At 40.2% G+C, this 18465-nt stretch overlaps 1 protein-coding gene across 4 annotated transcripts in view; it reads left to right on the top strand.

Annotated features, from left to right (window-relative positions):
- The first annotated feature begins 5783 nt into the window (after positions 1-5783).
- Positions 5784-18465, top strand: part of LOC143036985 (lipid transferase CIDEA-like) — a 33735-nt gene continuing 21053 nt past the window's right edge. Inside the window, exons 1-2 of one of the 4 annotated variants that reach the window (XM_076205109.1) lie at positions 5800-5818; positions 16904-17098. The gene's annotated coding sequence lies outside the window, so the exon portion shown is untranslated. Of the gene's footprint in view, positions 5819-5964; positions 6091-16903; positions 17099-18465 lie in introns of those variants that run through there. The other 3 variants (XM_076205214.1, XM_076205146.1, XM_076205283.1) reach the window with 3 other exon arrangements.

The following is an 18465-nucleotide window of genomic DNA, read 5'->3' as shown; positions in this document are numbered from 1 at the left end:
ATATATATATTTCTGTACATATATATTTATATATATATATATATATATATACATATATATATATATATATTTTTTTTTACTACAGGAGTTAATAAATATATTATCTAAAGTTTCTCAAGAAATCCATAGGCCTATGGTAGCCAGAAGTGAGTCCCCTTCATAAGTGTTTCTAAGAAGAGAAACATTCCTGTCTGAATTATGAAGCATTGTGTTATTTTTTACAAACAACTTAGAGAAGGGGAGAAGTTGTTGGCTGTTGACTCTTCTTTTAAGGAAAACTTGTAGAGAAAAAGTGTCAACTGGTAGAGAGGAATAGTGACCTGAGCCCAGTCTGGAAAAATTGTCTCCGGTTAATGTTGTATCCTAAGGTAATAAAGGAGTTCAGGGCTGGCCTTAGGCTGACTAAACTGACTGCTCCCAATTGGGCGAGATACAGGGATGACCCATCATCCAGGAGGAACCAAGAAAAGAGAGAGGGAGGGGTGGTAAATGGGAGTAGTGTGCGGGGATGAAATGGGCGGGAGTGGGTTTATGCCTTTTGACTTTAGGTACCTCCCTTGTAAGGGGTGTACAAACCACAATAACCACGTGGCATGGAACGGGCATTATGTTGCCCATGCAGGTAGACCTGATGTGCCTATTTACCAAGTTGTATCTTACGGAAAAGGAAGCCATGCTCATGATCTCCAGTCTCTGTATCTTGCAGTATAATTGTTCTTAAATTCGTGTATGGTTTTTGCACACACTCATTTCATCCAGTTTGTTCCATACATCCACCACTCTATGGGCAAAGCTGTTCTTTTCAGGTCTCTTCTATAACTGTCCTTTTTGAGTTTCTTTCCATGCCCTCTTGTATTTCTTGTATCCCATTTTATAGGCATGATATTCTTCCAATTTAAATTGGAATTCTGATTTTTTCTTTTCCAGACAATGATCTCGATTTTTTGTCATTAATTCCTGATTGTAATAAACAATCTTGTAAAAATAATTTTTGGTTTATGTGAAGTTTTGGGCAATTTGTATGTCAGCTGTACCTGTGTGTAAGCATTTTATTTTGTGCTGGCCTACAAGTGATTCATTTTGTGTAGCACTGTGTAGTGTGGTGCAAGCGTGTACATATAGCTAGGTGATGACTGGGGTAGATTTTATTTTGGCCAAATTATATCGATAGCAACATCAATAGAACAGTTTGCATGCGTTTGTTTACTAGCAATTCAGCCCAGGGACTCAGCCTAGGCCCACGGCCCCCTGACCCCCACCGGGGCTCTGTCTCTGGACCCCCGGCCAATGTAGATTTTTTTGGGTTACCCACTATCATGCCTGATTTTAGTTTGTCTTCTCTATCAAGGACTTTGTACCTCTCATGATTCTATAGATGGTCAACAAGTCTCCTCTTTCTCTTATTTGTTTCAGGGTCAGCAACTCTAGTTTTGACTGTCTTCATATGACAGTTCTGAAAGTGTGGGGGCCATCTTTGTAGTTGCTCTTTGGATTCTTTCAATTTTCCTTGTATTCTGTTTTGGTAATGGATGACCATAGTGTTGCTGCATACTCCAGTCTTGGTCCTATCAGTGTGACTAGTATTTTCTTCACCATTTCTTCATCCAATTAAGTGAATGCCACTTTTATTGACCTCAGCAAGTTGTAGGTTTCTCCGATAATTTTGTTTACCAGTTTATCAGGGGACATATTCTTTGTGATGATTACTCCCAGGTCTTTTTCAAATCCCACTTTCTTTACATCTTTTTCACCAATTTTATATTGTCCTGATATCCTGTTTTTACTTTTTCCAAATTCCATTGTACTACATTTCTTGATGCTGAAGTCCACTTCCCACTTCTGACTCCATTCCCAAATTTTGTTCAGATCTCTCTGCAGCAACTCAGTCTATTTCAGTGCTCACTTTTTCAACAATTTTGCATCATCAGGAAACAAGTTCATGTAACTGCCCACACCTTCATCCATGTCATTCACATAAATAGCAAACATTATTGGAGCCAGTACCAATCCCATTGGAACTCCACTAATCACCTCTTCCCAAGTAGAACCTTTATATCTGAGCACTAGTTTCATTTTTCTTCCATGCAGGAAATCCTCCATCCATTCCATTAGTTTACCTTGTACCCCTCCTATGGTTCTCAGTTTTCTATGTGGCACTTTATCAAAAGATTTTTGTAGATTTAGAAAAGCACAATCAGCCCATCTGTCCCTTTCCTGTATTATATCTAATAGTCTTGAGTAAAAGCAGATCAGATTTGTGGCACATGATCTTCCCTGTCTGAATCCAAACTGTCGGGTATAGTATGTTGTTCTCTTCCAAATGTTTTGTCCATCTATTTTTGATAACTTTTTCACAAATTTTGGCTACAGTACTTATAAGGGAAACCAGTCTGTAATTTGTTGGGTCTTCATTGTCACCTCCTTTATATACTGGTATGATGTTGGCCTTTTTCCAGTCTTCTGATATTTTTCCTTCCTTAAATGAACAACTTATTATATTGTATATTTTGCCTACCAATTCTTCTTTACACTCCTTTAGTATCCAGTTTGCAATTCCATCTGAGCTATGCAATTTCCTGACATCAAGGCTTGTTATTTTATTCATTATTTCAGCTCATGTTGCTGTTATTTCTCCCATAGGTAGGGATTTCACTTCTCACCCTTCATCCCAGTGCCATACTTTTTCTCTAGTGAAAACCGATTTGAAATGTTTACTCATGACCTCGGCCATTTCTTTATCTTCTGTGTATTCCATGTTCCCCTGGTGTAGTTTCTCTTTCATGCTTGTTTTTCAATTTACCATTCACATTCTATATAGCTTTGGTTGATCTTTTCAGTTTTATATTATGTCTATTTCATAATTTTTTTTCATTTCCAGCACATTTTTACATATTCTTTTCATTGATATATATTTGACATTTTCTAGGATTTTTCTTTTTTCCATTTTTTTTCAAGCTTTATCTCTTCTTTTTTGCCTCACTGCACTTTCTGTTAAACCAGCACTTATTATATTCCTTTTCCTGTTTTTATCAGCATCATCCATTTTTCTCCCACTTGTGTCTTTTCATTGTGAAATTTGTCCCAACTCGCTTGAAAAACTTTCCTAAGTTTCACAATGTCTGTTTTACTATATACCGGTCTCTCTTTTCTGTGTTTCTCATTTCTCTCCATATATATTTCTTCCTTTAGTTCTAGTCCTAGTAATATGTAGTCACTCTTCTCAATTGATGTCTTGTATTCAATTTTATCCACAATTTCAGGTTCTGCCATAAAGAATAAATCCAGTCTTGATGGTTCTTCATTATTTCTATATTTGGTATTTTCTTTTGCCCAGTGCGTCATTGTATTTTCCTTAGTGTAACCCTGCTTGAACTGACCTAACCTAATCCAGTGCAATTGTGTAAGTACGCACCGTAGGTGACTATCCACAGGGTATATATATATATATATATATATATATATATATATATATATATATATATTATATCTGCTCCTGGCCATGTGTAAAATCAGTTCAGTTATACCTTAATAATAAAGGAGGTAAAATCACCAAACCTCTTTCTCTTCTCACAGTAGCATCATTGCTACAGAGTAAAAAAGCCATTGGTGTATGTATGTATATTTTTGCATGTACAAAAGAACCCTGAAACTACAGACATTGAAGTAATGTATTTTGGTAACTACAGACAAATTCTGGAGAATAAAGATTTTGACTGAAATATGAAAATTCCTGTGGAAGTGTGGCAACACCAGATACTTTTGGTGCTCCAGAACACTTTTAAATAATAACATTATATCAATACTATACTAAGATTTAGGGCATGGTTGTAGGATTGTGTTTTAAATGGCCATTTATAGTAGTACTAATTACTGACAACTACCAACAACTCTGATGATATTGTTTAGTTAATATTGGCATAAATAAATCATTTGTGCCATAGTTTATAGTTTCTGTAATTTTTAAAGCATTTGGCCATATCAGTATCAAAATCATCAAAATGTAATATGCTGTTGACATCACAACTCAATGCAAGCTTCGAGATACCATGAACTACCCCTATGCAGAGTTATCAGTCACGTCAGTATATCTAGGGCATATCAGAAATCTTAATTAATACATTGTTATTGATGTCGCCACAGGCTTTCAAACTTCTAGATATGATAAAATATGGTACAATATTAACTTTAAAAAATGTGATGGAAGTTAACTGTAGTAACAGAACTGCCTCATAGCTCTTTTTTTTCAGTAAGATTAAAATGTACTCATACAAGTCAATGTAATAATTCCTAGTCCTACATGAAGTGCAAATAATGGAAAGAGCACATAATTTGAAATAACAATTACAACTGCCGAGGATAACACAAAAAAGCATGTAAGCTTATTTTCATTGTGGACCTCAACTCATGGAACCTATGGACAAATGGCTTCAACAGACTAGCAGTCCCCCCTTTAGTGCGTACTTTCAGGGTTCTTCTGTAGTTTGAATTTTCAATGGAGTAAAATACATAGTGGGGATCCCTAGGCTCCTCCACTGAATTTAGTCAACCCTTAATAAGGAGGAAGAGGCCTTTTGATATGTGCATGTAAGTATGTTGTATGTAATGAAAACATTCCTTAGCTTAGTTGATCCAGTTGTGAAATCTGTGCAAAGTGAGCAGGGCTAGATTTCCCATACAAGATTTGGTCAACTTTATGGGCCACTGCTAACAACTGGATGACGGCCACAATATACTATATTTTGCAAAACTTAATGTTTACCAGTTCCTTGGATTACCACCATGCACAACTAGCAAAGTTATGATTTTTATATAGTTTAATGTATGGCCCTTGAAGTAGTGTTTCCTCTCTTGTCATTGTTAAAAGTTTTGCCAAAATAATTGTGATTCTAACTAAATTATTTACATTTCTATCCATTATGTTCAAGCAAACATGGTTAAAAGAATTACATGGAATTATTAAAAATTATGATCATATCTTTATATATCATGTATAAACGATACAAGAATATACACTCTGGTTCACAAACAAGATTGATGACCCTTGGTCTTTGCAATAAATTGTTACAATTGGGTCCTGCAACTCCTGAAGCATATATTATTTGAAGGCAAGCACCTAGATAATCCTCAAGATCTATTTAGCACAATAGGTGTTATCTAGTATAATGGGTGCAGGCACCCATCATTGGTTCCTTTAAACATGGGGATGAAAGCATGGAATTACCTAGGAGATTTGGCCAAGAATATAAGTGAATTTGCAAATATTTGAAATCATACAGCCATTGTAAATTCAGGAATTAGTTATTTGGCTTCTGTACCAATACAGTTTTGGTGCTGACATGGGAGCATAGTCAAATGAGATTTATTCATGCATGGCAACACGCGCGACTAGCAACCGCTACGGAGTGCAGGTTCGAACCCTGGCCGTGGCAGAAGTTCCCAACAACAAAAATTTAAAGTTCTTTTCCCAAAGCACAGACCCTGGTCCTGGACTAGATAATTCGTGACGTAATACCGAAATAAACAGAATACATTAAAAATGTAAAGCTCCGAAGACTGATAGCTGTTATATCTTCAGTTCTTCGATTTAGGAGTCATTTTCGTCTTTAAAGAAAACAAATGCCCTAATGCAGCTTCGGATTCAGTAATTCAATAAAGTTATGAAGATATGCAGTTTTACTATACATTTTTGGAACGACGAGATTCGTGTTTACAGATTCTAATACGACAGTTTGTGTAGTATATGAAGTAATCTATCGCAAAATATCTTTACTGGCTTTGTTTACCCTAAGCGTACGGTAGCGTAGCTAAAATCCAATAGGTAATGTGTTATCTGGAACATATTTGCTGTCAGAGTTAACTGTATTTAAATAACTTGTGTTGCACAATTTGTGAACGTTTCAGTCGTTGTCTAAGTGTGTGCTAACTTCCTTTTTTCCCTGGGTATTAATGAAGAAAGAGTTTTGGTGACTGAGTGTTCCTACTAATACAAAGGATATCGCTCTTTCGATATGGGCCTTTGTCACGTATGGAACGTTGTTAGGTCAATGGCTTCATTTTTAAATGCAAGAGGAAAGAACTGGATTGGATATGGTATCTTATCGTTAAATAATCTTCTTTGGGGCCTGATTTTAAGTACTTGATCTAAATCTCTATATTCAAGTAATTTATTTTATTCATGAAGGTTTGCAGTTTCGCCTTGGGCAGCTAAGTGGTAATATATATATTTTGAGTACAGAGCATGAATTTGCAGTATGAATAAATGCTTATTTTTGGTCACCTTATAAAAGGTTTCTAAATCATTAAATTAGAATTCTGTGATAAAATCATGGTTATCTTTGGTTTCTGGTCCAAACTTGAAAAAGGATGATAAAGTTTTACTTCTGTATGTAAGGTTTTATATGTGTATATACCTTGCACTTTTAACTTGAGTAGTATATTCCTACAATGAAAATTATTTAAATTGGATAAAGTACACAATATAGAGAACTGGTTCCATCTGGAAACCCCTACCCCTCCTAGACTATTGAATATTATAAAATAAACACCCAACAATCTAATTCATCACAAAATGTTCAAATATCTTAAAATGAATATGCAAGAGATTGTTGGTAGTGCATGTTATCATGTTTAGTTTGGGAAGGATTAGGGAGCAAATCAAAAATGGTATTCTCAAGTAAAATTATTATGGTCCAGCAAGACAGACAGCAGAGATGAGCATTTTAAAAAGACATCAGTACTCCTCACCTGCATCAGGTATAGCCTTGAGAACCTGACCCTTAGTCTTTGGACTGGGTCAGGGATCTCTCTATCAACTTGAACTTTATTTCTTTTGCTTTTTTACTGATGGAGAACTGACAGCTGGCAACTGCTCCCCTTCTCATACTTTTTTCAGCTAGTGACATAAGAACAGTTCCACACCAATACAACACTGACATCATTCCAGAGTTTCTTCCCAGAGATCTATAGGAGGGCCTGATAACCATTGCCTTGGGCTGCGGGGTTAGTGAAGTGCAGGGCAACAATTATTATTATTATCAAATTACAAAAAAAAAAAAATGAAAACATCATTTTATTTTAAGGTAAAATAAAATTATTTTATCTCTCTTTGGAATACATAAATACCATAGATCACTAATGAGCATGGACCGGAATTGAGTACTTGCACATGGAGGTTGTGCAGACTGGACACTAGAGAAACATCTTTACCACCTTTCTTCAAAACACCCTCACTTCCATCTGGAGGTATATTTACCTAATTATATTGAGCCAGTTATACTTGACTAATTGTAATGTATAAGATTGGAGCTGTGCTGATGAATCCCTATTTCTGTGTATCCATTTATCAAATTTTGGTTTGAATAAATCTATTTTGTCCACCTGATTGTTTCTTGGAGCTGACATTTGGTTTCCAGACTGAGCCCAAGATATCTTGGTTGATTAAGATAAGTATCACCACCACATTGTAAGCGATGCATGCTATAGTGGTGAATTACTTGTCTTGTGGGAACTTCTAGTAGAATCACCACAGCCAACTTGATAGTCCACTGCCTCCATACATCTTTTAAACATTTATATACTGGAGCTGGTCTATTATGCTGTGATGCTGCCCCCCTTGGGCTTGGGCTGTGTGAAATAGGAGGCTCGTTTGGCATGTTTTCCAGAAAATTATCAAGACTCCTTTTGAATGCTTCTGTGCTACATTTTTTTGTCAGACAGTTAAACAGCCTGGGAGCAAAGTTGTTGAAGTGTTTTGCTTCAATTGTTGCGAGACAGAAATAAGGGGTTCTACACAATCTACCAAATCTGGGATGGGTCTGGCTCTTGATGACATCTTCATGTGGAGATGGACATGGTACCACTCCTTCCAGGCTCTTCCAGGTTTATATGATGCAGTAGTGCTCTCGTCTTCTCTGTAGGGAGTATACTCTTAGTTTCTTCAGCTGATCCCAGTAGCTTAGAGATTTGCATATCTTCCTGGTGAACACCCTCTGTACCTGTTCCAACTCCTGGATGTCCTTTATACTTGGAAAATGTGCCACAACCTTATGCCATTTTATGGCAGTCTTCTTCGTTGGACCTACAGGTGGCACTTTGCAATGTAAAAAGCTAAGAAATATGTAACCTGACCTAAATTAAGACACTAACCTAATCTGTGAACCTGATAAGTCTTAAAACCTCAGGATCCACTTTGTTAACAAAATGAAAGACAGTGATAAAATGTTGCCCATTATATCTCCATTTATCCAACTCTGCTCTAAGTTTATATACATTTTCCAGTTGAATTTGTTCTTACTTGTTGTGGTGTCTGAAAAGTGTAGTCAGAGCCCTTACATGCCTAAGTGCCACCCCGGGGCAAAATTCTCAGTGACGCCCTTCCCTCCTCCATCATCACTTCCCATCTCCACCATCCCTTACAGCCTGTTTTAGCTATTGGTTTGCGAAATAATTAAACGGATTTTAAAATTTGTATTTAATGTCCCTATTGCAGAAAGGATAAGGGAAAATATTTCATATTCTGTTGATTCTAATGCAAAATTTGTATATTATGGTAAAATATTCAGGGCTCCTTTGACCTTTTTTTATTATAATTATTTTGTCAGCCTTGTGGGTGGCATGTCCAGACTAGAATTGTCACCCCCTAAATGTGCTGCCCCAGGGCATATGCCCCCCCCCCCCCATGTGAGGGCCTTCAGTGTAGCACAGTATATTTTGGACAAACAAGCTGGACATTCCTACAATTAGAGACAAGGAGGAAATTCACAATGTCACAGTCTAGGCTCTGTATTTGAGTTGATACATCAAATCGAGACTTAGAATTCGAGTAGTTCCTTCAATCCAGAATCCTAGGCTGAGATTTAGCCTCGTTTTGATACTTAGACTTCACTGGGATAAAGAAAGAAGGTGGAATGCAATCACTAAAGTTTACTAACAAAATAATATGAGTGACTCTTACCAATTGATCAGTGAGAACAGAGTGCGGGCACGGGAATGGCTATAAGAGCCCGCGCTCCCTTTTTTTATACACAAGCCGCACAACACCAGTGCCATAACACAGGTGCCAACATATACTTAACTAAATTATCCTGTTTCTATTTGCCCAGCTTCACACATTCCACTATCCTCTCTATTCTTGTGTGAAGAGGTCTCACAATATAGTTCCTATTCAATATCCTACCCTAAAAATATGATGTGGCAAAAAAGAGGGGTTTGGCATGCGTGCCCCTTAACCTCGGCTGGCGAGGGGCCCTGATTTCGTACTCCTCCGCCGCCGGCCCCCTGGCACCTTCACGCGTACTTCTCTTCCATAAGGTCGCCACGCATAAAGGGGCTCATTGTTCTTCTGGACTCCTTCACTACAGACCCGTGAGTACCTTCACACGCATAAATCACCCCGTAGGGTCACCTTGCACAGAGGGTTCGTTGTTCTTTCACGTCCCAGACCTACGCCGCTCCATGTGTAGGCCCGCGTCATGTAGGTCACGACGAAGGAGGTGCGTAGCATGATACCGTCATGGTCACGGTACCGTGAACATGACATATATCCCCCTCCACCGGAGGAGAAAAATGATCAGGCCTGTGAAGCGAGGTCTGGACACGACAACGCATCAGCTACCACGTTAGATTTTCCTGGAATGGGTTGTATGGTTAAATCATAACCTTGGAGTGCTAATGCCCACCTGGAGAACCTATCATTTTTAGTCTTTCCCTCTATGATATATTTCAATGGGTTATGGTCACTAAGGATGATTACTTTCCTATCTAGGAACACATGGAATTTCTTAAGAGCTAATACAAGGCTGAGGGCTTCCTTTTCAATGGCAGAGTACCGCGTTTGATAATCCTTGAGAATCTGAGACATAAACGAGATGGGCCTCATGACACCATCCCTTTCCTGAGCAAGCATGGCACCCACAGCTACCTGGCTGGCATAAAAAAAAAGATAAAAGGTCTTACTATAGTCAGGGGCAATCAAGACAGGACGATCCGAAAGAAGCTTCTTGCACTCGTCAATGGCTGCATTTGCACCCTCATCCCACCTGAAATGATTACAAGAGAGCATGCGGGTCAAAGGAGCAGCTACATCTGTGAGGTTTGGACAATACCTTCGGTAAAATCCTAGCATGCCCATGAATCTTCTGATGCCTCTCTTCGTCTTCGGGACCTGGAAATCCATGACGTCTTTTACTCTGGCCTCCAATGGCGTGATGCAATTTTGGCCAACTTGGTGTCCCAGGTAGTCAATGGTACTCTTCCCAAAGGCGCTTTTCTTCATGATCACGGTAAGATGGGCTTGTGCCAGTCTGTCAAATAAATTCCTCAACCTGTGCAAGTGATCACTCCATGTATCAGAAAACACTATTATGTCATCCGAGTACGCTTTGACACCCGGAAATCCCTCAACCAGCCAATTCACAAGGCACTGGAAGGAGGCTCCACTATTCTTCATTCCGAAGGGGGTTACCTTATATTGGGAATGGCCATGGGGGGTAACAAACACGGATATTTCCCTAGCCCTACTTGTAAGGGGGATCTGGTGATATCCTTTCATCAAATCCAATTTGGATAGGTATTTGGCAGCAGCAACCTCCTCAATGAGGTCATCAATTCTAGGCAGGGGATAAGGGTCCACCTGAGTGACCACATTGACCTTTCTATAGTCTACACATAATCTCCACTCACCTCCGGGTTTTGGTACCAACACAGCCGGTGAGGCCCAGGGACTAGTGCTAGGTTCCACCAATCCTTGGTCCACGAGTTGCTTAACTTCCTCCTCCATGATCCTCTTCTTCTGGGGCGACAATCTATATGGCGTTTGCCTCACTGGCTTGGCACCATCTTCTAGAATGATGTCGTGATGGATCACTTGGGTAACGATGGGGCATGAGGAAAATACCTGGGCATTTTCGCATAGAAACGCTCTGACTTCTTCCCGCATCTCTCCCTTCAGTGACGACAAGGATTTCTCCAATGCCTCACTGATGTCTGATATGTCTAAATCATAAAAAAAAGTTAGATCCTCAATATCTGAATCAAGGCTTCCATCAGCTTGTTCTGTCTCAATTACACCAATTGCCTCTTCTCCTACTACCCCCCTGAATTCCTTCAGAAGGTTAATATGTGCTTGTTGTACCCCGGATCTCCTCATCGGATTTCTCAGCACATAATTGTGGCCCCCCTTTCTCTCGAGTATTTTGAATGGTCCCTCATACTTTGGATGCAATGAGGTTTTCTGAAGGGACAGTACAAGCACATATTCTCCTACTTTTAACTCCCTCTTAACTGATTTCTTATCATAATAGTCCTTATAGTTTCCCTGTGCTACTTCAAGGTTTCTCGTAGTTATTTGTCTGATTTTTTTTAACTTCTCGAAGTTGGTACCCACTAACCTACTATATTGGATAGTTATTTGTCTGATTTTTTTTAACTTCTCGAAGTTGGTACCCACTAACCTACTATATTGGATACCTTCTTCTGGGGTCTTTGACAATAACTGATCATACAGAGAAGCAAAGGGTTCTCTTGGGGTTCTACAAAACATCAAGTAAAAGGGAGAAAAACCTAGACCTTCATGGATAGTTATCCTAGAGGCAGAAAGTAATAAGTCTATGCCTTCGCAATCCTTCTCAAATTCTAATACAAAGGCTCAAATCATGCGTTTCAAGGTTCCGTGGAACCTTTCGAGACTTCCCTGGCTTTGGGGGTGATATGCTGAGATGATTACGTGTTTTATGTTGAAGCCTTCCAGGGCTCCTTTGAATATCCCACTTAAAAAATTAGTGCCCCTGTCATTCTGCACTTCCCGAGGCATACCCATCTTACTATAAGACATTAGGGCCTTGGTAATTGTCCTGGCCTTAATGTTTGAGAGAGGTATCGCTTCAGCATACCGAGTAGCCTGACACATTATGGTGAGAAGGAAGGTTTTCCCTGATTTAGTCTTTGGGAGAGGGCCCACACAATCAATAACAACCTTGGAAAAGGGCTCCTCAATTATAGGAACTTGGTACATGGGTATTCTCTTAGGCGTGTCATTTGGCTTCCCAGTCACTTGACACACAAAGCACTCCCTAACCACTTTTTTTACATCTTCTGACATTCGAGGCCAGAAGAAATGAGCTGATATTGCTTGTTTTGTTTTGGTGATCCCGAGGTGGGCACATGTAGTTTCATGTGCTAGCCTGACAATTTGTTCCCTCATCACTTGCGGTACGACTACTTGTAGAATAATGTCCCCTCCTACCTTATCTGGCATCTTGTATCTTCTCAAGAGCACGCCTTCTTCCATGATGAATTCTCTCTCGTTATGCTTCCCCTTCTCCTGCTCCCATTTATATGTCATGGTCTAGGCTCTGTATTTGAGTTGATACATCAAATCGAGACTTAGAATTCGAGTAGTTCCTTCAATCCAGAATCCTAGGCTGAGATTTAGCCTTGTTTTGATACTTAGACTTCACTGGGATAAAGAAAGAAGGTGGAATGCAATCACTAATGTTTACTAACAAAATAATATGAGTGACTCTTACCAATTGATCAGTGAGAACAGAGTGCGGGTGCGGGAATGGCTATAAGAGCCCGCGCTCCCTTTTTTATACACAAGCCGCACAACACCAGTACCATAACACAGGTGCCAACATATACCTAACTAAATTATCCTGTTTCTATTTGCCCAGCTTCACACATTCCACTATCCTCTTTATTCTTGTGTGAAGATGTCTCACAATATAGTTCCTATTCAATATCTTACCCTAAAAATATAATGTGGCAAAAAAGAGGGGGGTGCTAATTCCAAGCCTGGTTTGGCATGCGTGCCCCTTAACCTCGGCTGGCGAGGGGCCCTGATTTCGTACTCCTCCGCCACCGGCCCCCTGGCACCTTCACGCGTACTTCTTGTCCATAAGGTTGCCGCACATGAAGGGGCTCATTGTTCTTCTGGACTCCTTCACTACAGACCCGTGAGTACCTTCACACGCATAAATCACCCCGTAGGGTCACCTTGCACAGAGGGTTCGTTGTTCTTTCATGTCCCAGACCTACGCTGCTCCATGTATAGAACCGCGTCATGTAGGTCATGACGAAGGAGGTGCGTAGCATGATACCGTCATGGTCGCGGTACCGTGAACATGACAACAAGGTTGTGGTCAGTCATCCAATCATATCCTGATTCTCTCTTGCAGGGGATCTGCAGCCCCTAGGAAACTGGGTATGGCCACTGGTTCAGCCCATGAGTCACTCAATAAAAATATTTTGTGTTGTTGTCTGGAAGGGTGAATGCAAGGGAGGGAGGGGAATAGGGAGTGGTTATGTATTAATGATATTTTGACGGAGCCTGAAGATATTTCTTCCTATCTTCTCAAAGGAGAATAGGGAGGGAAAGGTGGTTGCAGTGGGAGGTGCTAAGAAAATGACCGTGATGAGTGAGGAAAATGCGGGAGAAATAAGAAAGGATGAAGTGAAGGCAGTTATTAAGATGATGAGAGCAGGTAAGGCACCTGGTCTGGATGGATGTCATGCAGAATGTCTGGAAAAAGGAGGTACAGTGATGGTGGACTGGCTGGTGAAGTTATTTAATGTTTGTTTAAGAGAGGGTAGAGTGCCAGAGGACTGGAGGAATGCCTGTATAGTTCCACTTTACAAGGGAAAAGGGGACAAGTGTGAGTGTAGTAGTTTCAGAGGGATCAGCTTGTTAAGTGTAGTTGGGAAGGCTTATAGAAGAGTCCTGATTCAGAGGAATAGGAGAGGAACAGAGGGAGTAATTGGTGAGGAACAGTGTGGGTATAGGACAGGTAGAGGTTGCGTAGATCAGATTTTTGTAGTAAGACAGATATGTGAGAAAGCTATAGGAAAAGCTAAGGATGTTTTTTGGATTTGGAAAAGGCTTATGACAGGTAGACAGGAAGGCACTGTGAGAGGTATTGCAGATATACAGGATATGAGGAAAGCTTTTAGGAGCTGTCAAGAGTTTTTACGAGAGTAGTAGATCGTGTGTCAGGATTAGAAATGGAGAGAGTGAGTGGTTTGAGGTAAAGGTGGGACTTCGTCAGGGATGTGTTATGTCACCCTGGCTGTTCAATTTATATATGGATGGGGTGGTGCGAGAGGTAAATGGGGTAGTGGGTCAGGGATAGGAGATGGTTAAAGAAAATGGAGAAAAGTGGTGTTGTTTGTGGACGACACTGCACTTGTAGCAGGATCAGAGGAGGGATTAAGGAAGTTAGTGACAGAGTTTGGGAAAGTGTGTGAAAGAAGGAAGTTGAAGATAAATGTGGGTAAAAGTAAGGTGATGAGATGTACAAGGGGTTAAAGTGGCAGCAGACTGGAAGTGAGTAAAAAGGGAGAGAGACTGGAGGAAGTGGATGGTTTTAGATACTTGGGTGCAAATGTGGCAGGAAAGGGAGGAGTGGAGGTGGAATGTAGATTGAGAGGAGTGAGTAAATGCCTTGGTGGATTAAAAGGTGTAATGAGAAATAGACCTTTGGGAATGGAGGCTAAGAGGAGATTGTATGAAGGAGTGATTGTGCTGACAGCACTCTATGGGGCAGAAACATGGAACATAAGAGAGGAAGAGAGAAGGAGTTTGAACATGTTTGAGATGAGGTGTTTGAGAAGTATGATAGGGGTTACTAGGTTGGATAGAGTGAGAAATGAGGAGGTAAGAGGAGAATGGGGGTGGAAAGGGAGTTTGGGGGTGGAAAGGGAGTTTGGGGGTGGAAAGGGAGTTTGGAGATAGGGTGGATGAAAGAGTATTGGGATGGTTTGGACACATGGAAAGACTAGTAAAAGAGGTGTGGAAGGAGTGAACATGAGGGGGCGACCTAGGATGAGATGGATGGATGGGGTAAAATGGGCTTTGGGGAAGAGGGGAATGTCTGTTGAGGAAGGATGGGAGAGGACAGAAGACAGGGGTGAATGGAGAATGATTGTATATGGATGATGTTGTGATGCATGAGGTGGAATGGATGGGGGGTGAAGAAGTATGTGTGAGAAAAATTTGATGCAGCCCGAAGGGATTTCTCCCTGTTTTCTCCTTTTCTGCATGAGGGGACAGAGGGGAGGGGGGGTCGCTGATTTAATGAAGCGGCCTTGCTGTGGATGTGGAGTGTCTTGTGACACTGCTTCTGACCCAGGGCAGTGGACAAGATGCAGGGATGACCCATCATCCAGGAGGTGCCAAGATAAGAGGGAGGGAAGAGGGTGGTGGGGGAGTGGAGTGTGATGGGGATGGAATGGGTAGGAGTGGTTTTATGCCTTTATTTTTTGGCTACTTCCCTTATAAGGGGGGGAAAAAGCCTTTGGTATATGTATGTATGTTCTCTTTTTTCTGCACGAGGACATATACGGGGAGAAAGTTCCTGAATAAGTGAAGTGGCCTTGCTGTGGATGTGCTGTGTCTTGCTGCATTGCATCTGACCCAGGGCAGTGGTCAGGAGACAGGGATGACTCTTCATCCACGAGGAGCTAAGATGAAAGGGAGGAAAGGATAGTGGACAGGAGAAGGTATGTGCCTGTTGACTTGGCTACCTTCCTTATAAGGGGGAAAAAGCCCTTGGTGTATAGATGGTCCTGAAGGGGTGAGTGTAAGGCAGTGGTCTGTATCTTCAGTAGGTAGTTGAATTTGGGGCAATTGGAATTTTTGTCAGACTGACTCAGCATTGATATGGTTTTAATATAGTGGTAACCTGAACATAGGCATGCTATTGCAATTCTTACTTGTCTTGGGAGTAATTTCTCTGTAGGTTTCCTTGCTGAGGGGGTTTATTGAATTATAAAATTTTATAGCCTGGTGTAGAGTGCTTCTTTAGTGATCTGAGTGTGTATGTGCATGGATCATACATACATATTTCAAGGGTGTTTTCACCCGCTTACGAGATAGCCAAAGTCAAAAAGCATAATCCCACTCCCACTCATTTCATCCCCACCCATTCCATTCTCATTCACCACCCCTCCCTTCGTTCCTCTTTTCTTGGCTCCTGGATGACAAGTCATCCTTGCATCTTGCCCATTGCCTTGGGTCAGAAGTAATGGAGCAAGACACAGCACATCCACAGCAAGGCTGCTTCATTTAATTCCAGAGGATCACCTCACATTACTTTACCACAATCCCAATACAGTGCATAAGCATATTGTGAATGTACACCAAAACTGGTCAACAAAGAATTTGTCCCAAGGAAAACAATATCTGTATCTTAACCCTATATGGACCACATATATTTTGGCTGGACAAAAAAAAATCATGCATTTGTTTCTAGGCTATTATGGACCTGAGGAATGTTATAGATCAGTTTTCCTGGCAATTGCTACAATCTATGCAATAATACAGTACCATGACGAATTAGTCATGTTGGTCACGAGGGAAATGAAATTGGCTAATGATTGTGTTATCAAGATTTATTACATTATTAGAATATAGAAAGCAATTCTGTTGCTCATCTCAGCAAAAATGAATATCTTATTGAAATATTAAACTTAAATACAATTTCTTTTGATAACTTGACCTTGTTAATGAAAATTAATTGTTTTTAAGCATATAAATAATTGAAATACCTTTATATATAAAATGGGTTATTACAAAAAATAATATACCTGTTCTTAGCAGTGAAAAACCTGCTGGAAATTGTAGAAATATCATCAATAACACCTTTATTCAAAATATACTTTAGAAAACACCTGAACTCCTCAGTGAGAAATCTGTTGGAAAGGAGGAAAATAATAATTATCATGAAAAAAAATACAGTGCATGTATTTGTTTGTCTCACTCGTTACACTAGGAAATGAGAGGGAGGGATTCACACTATCTTAAGTATGGAATTGTAAAAAACAGTTGTTTCTCTCATTTAGACACAAACTCACTTTGCACTTAATTCACCTGATATTGGTGCGACTCACACTTCCAACTCGTTTGCAGTACAAACGAGGATTTTTCACCTCTGGGAAGTGCCCTACTTTATCAAGTCTCACATCATTCTGGGGCCTGAATTGGCCAACTCTTTGAATTCTTGTTGATGGTGGAGGAGGAGTTCTCTCACTTGAAGATGGACAACCTCACTTGGAGATATATTTCCCTGCATTGATGAGTGATTCTGACAAGGACATCCTGAAGGTCAGTAGGGAATGTCTTTTTTCCTGGGGAATCCTTTTGGCCTCACAATCTCTTCGGTATACCAGCCATGCCTCATTGATAGTCATGTCAACCATGTGATAGATGAGTCTGTGATAATATTTCTTAGAAAGTACTGGGATCCTATATAGTGCTAGAAGACAGTCAGCCAGGTCTACACCTCCCATGTTCTTATTGTACAAATGTACAATGTTAGGCTGTGGAATTTCCGCAACTTTCCTCTGACTTCAATCATAGCGTTGTGCAGTGTGAGCTGGATTGCCACTGCAAAGGAAGACAATAATGTCACACATTTATTGTCAAACCATTTGACTGTTGTTGCCTGGCTGCCCTCACCAGATAATTTTCATTCCTCAAATGTACCTCTGCCTTTCTTCTTCATGTCAGTGTCCAATGTGAACTTGAGGCCTGGGAGCCGATTTGCCCGGACTGTCCCACAACACCATATATTTCTGTCAGCCTGATGTTCTACAAGTGGTAAAGATATAAACCAGTTGTCAAAATAAAGTATTTGATTCTTATTGTTTAGAATGGTCTCAGCCAAGTGTAAGACAATATTAGAGGATGCACCCAGGTCTAGAATACCGTCTCTATTCACAGGTTGAATTGACCCTGTGTAAGGTATGAAGTCATGAATAAGACCCCCACTGTCTGCAAGAACAAAGAACTTGAAACCCCATTTTCTGGGTTTCATGGGCATGTATTGTTTCATGGAATGCCTTCCCTTGAAAGGCACCGTTTGTTCATCAATGCAGAGGTTTTGTTGCATTGGAAGGTCTTGGAATTTTTTCCGCAAATGGTCTACCATTGGCCTGACTTTGAACAGTTTATCATTGTTTACCTCATCAGTGTTGTCCCGAAGATGTAAGTTGGATTTTATAGTCTCCCATCTGTTGCGACTCATAACTATAGCAGTATACTCTCTATACCTCCCAAATAATTCACCAGACCAATGGAGACGTGTCTGGGGAGTCCCAATAATGCTGAAATGAATAAGTAGACCTATCCATTGTTCAAGTTCTTGCCTAGTGAGGTTTAGAGGTTTGTTCACATCTTTTTGTGTAGCATACAAATTAGACTGATAGACTATCATATCTAAAAAATCAGGAGTGAAAAACTGTGTGAAATACCATAATGGGTTTGACTGTGATGGGTTCAAGTCACTGTTGATTGAAGCTGTCTCATTGCCAGGGATAAAATTTGGTAAAGGTGAAGGGGTGTACTCTGTTTTTCTGGTCCAAAGACATCTTCTAGAGGGCCGAGATGCTTGTGTACTGGATGATGGGCGTTCAGTAGAATCTTGTATTTCCTCTATTTCTTCTAAGTGACCACTAGGGAAATTTGGGATG

This window comes from Oratosquilla oratoria, chromosome 1 (genome assembly GCF_046742065.1).
Source record: "Oratosquilla oratoria isolate Oo_2021 chromosome 1, ASM4674206v1, whole genome shotgun sequence".
Classification (NCBI taxonomy): Eukaryota; Metazoa; Arthropoda; class Malacostraca; order Stomatopoda; family Squillidae; genus Oratosquilla; species Oratosquilla oratoria.
This window is presented reverse-complemented; position numbering and strand designations above follow the sequence as displayed.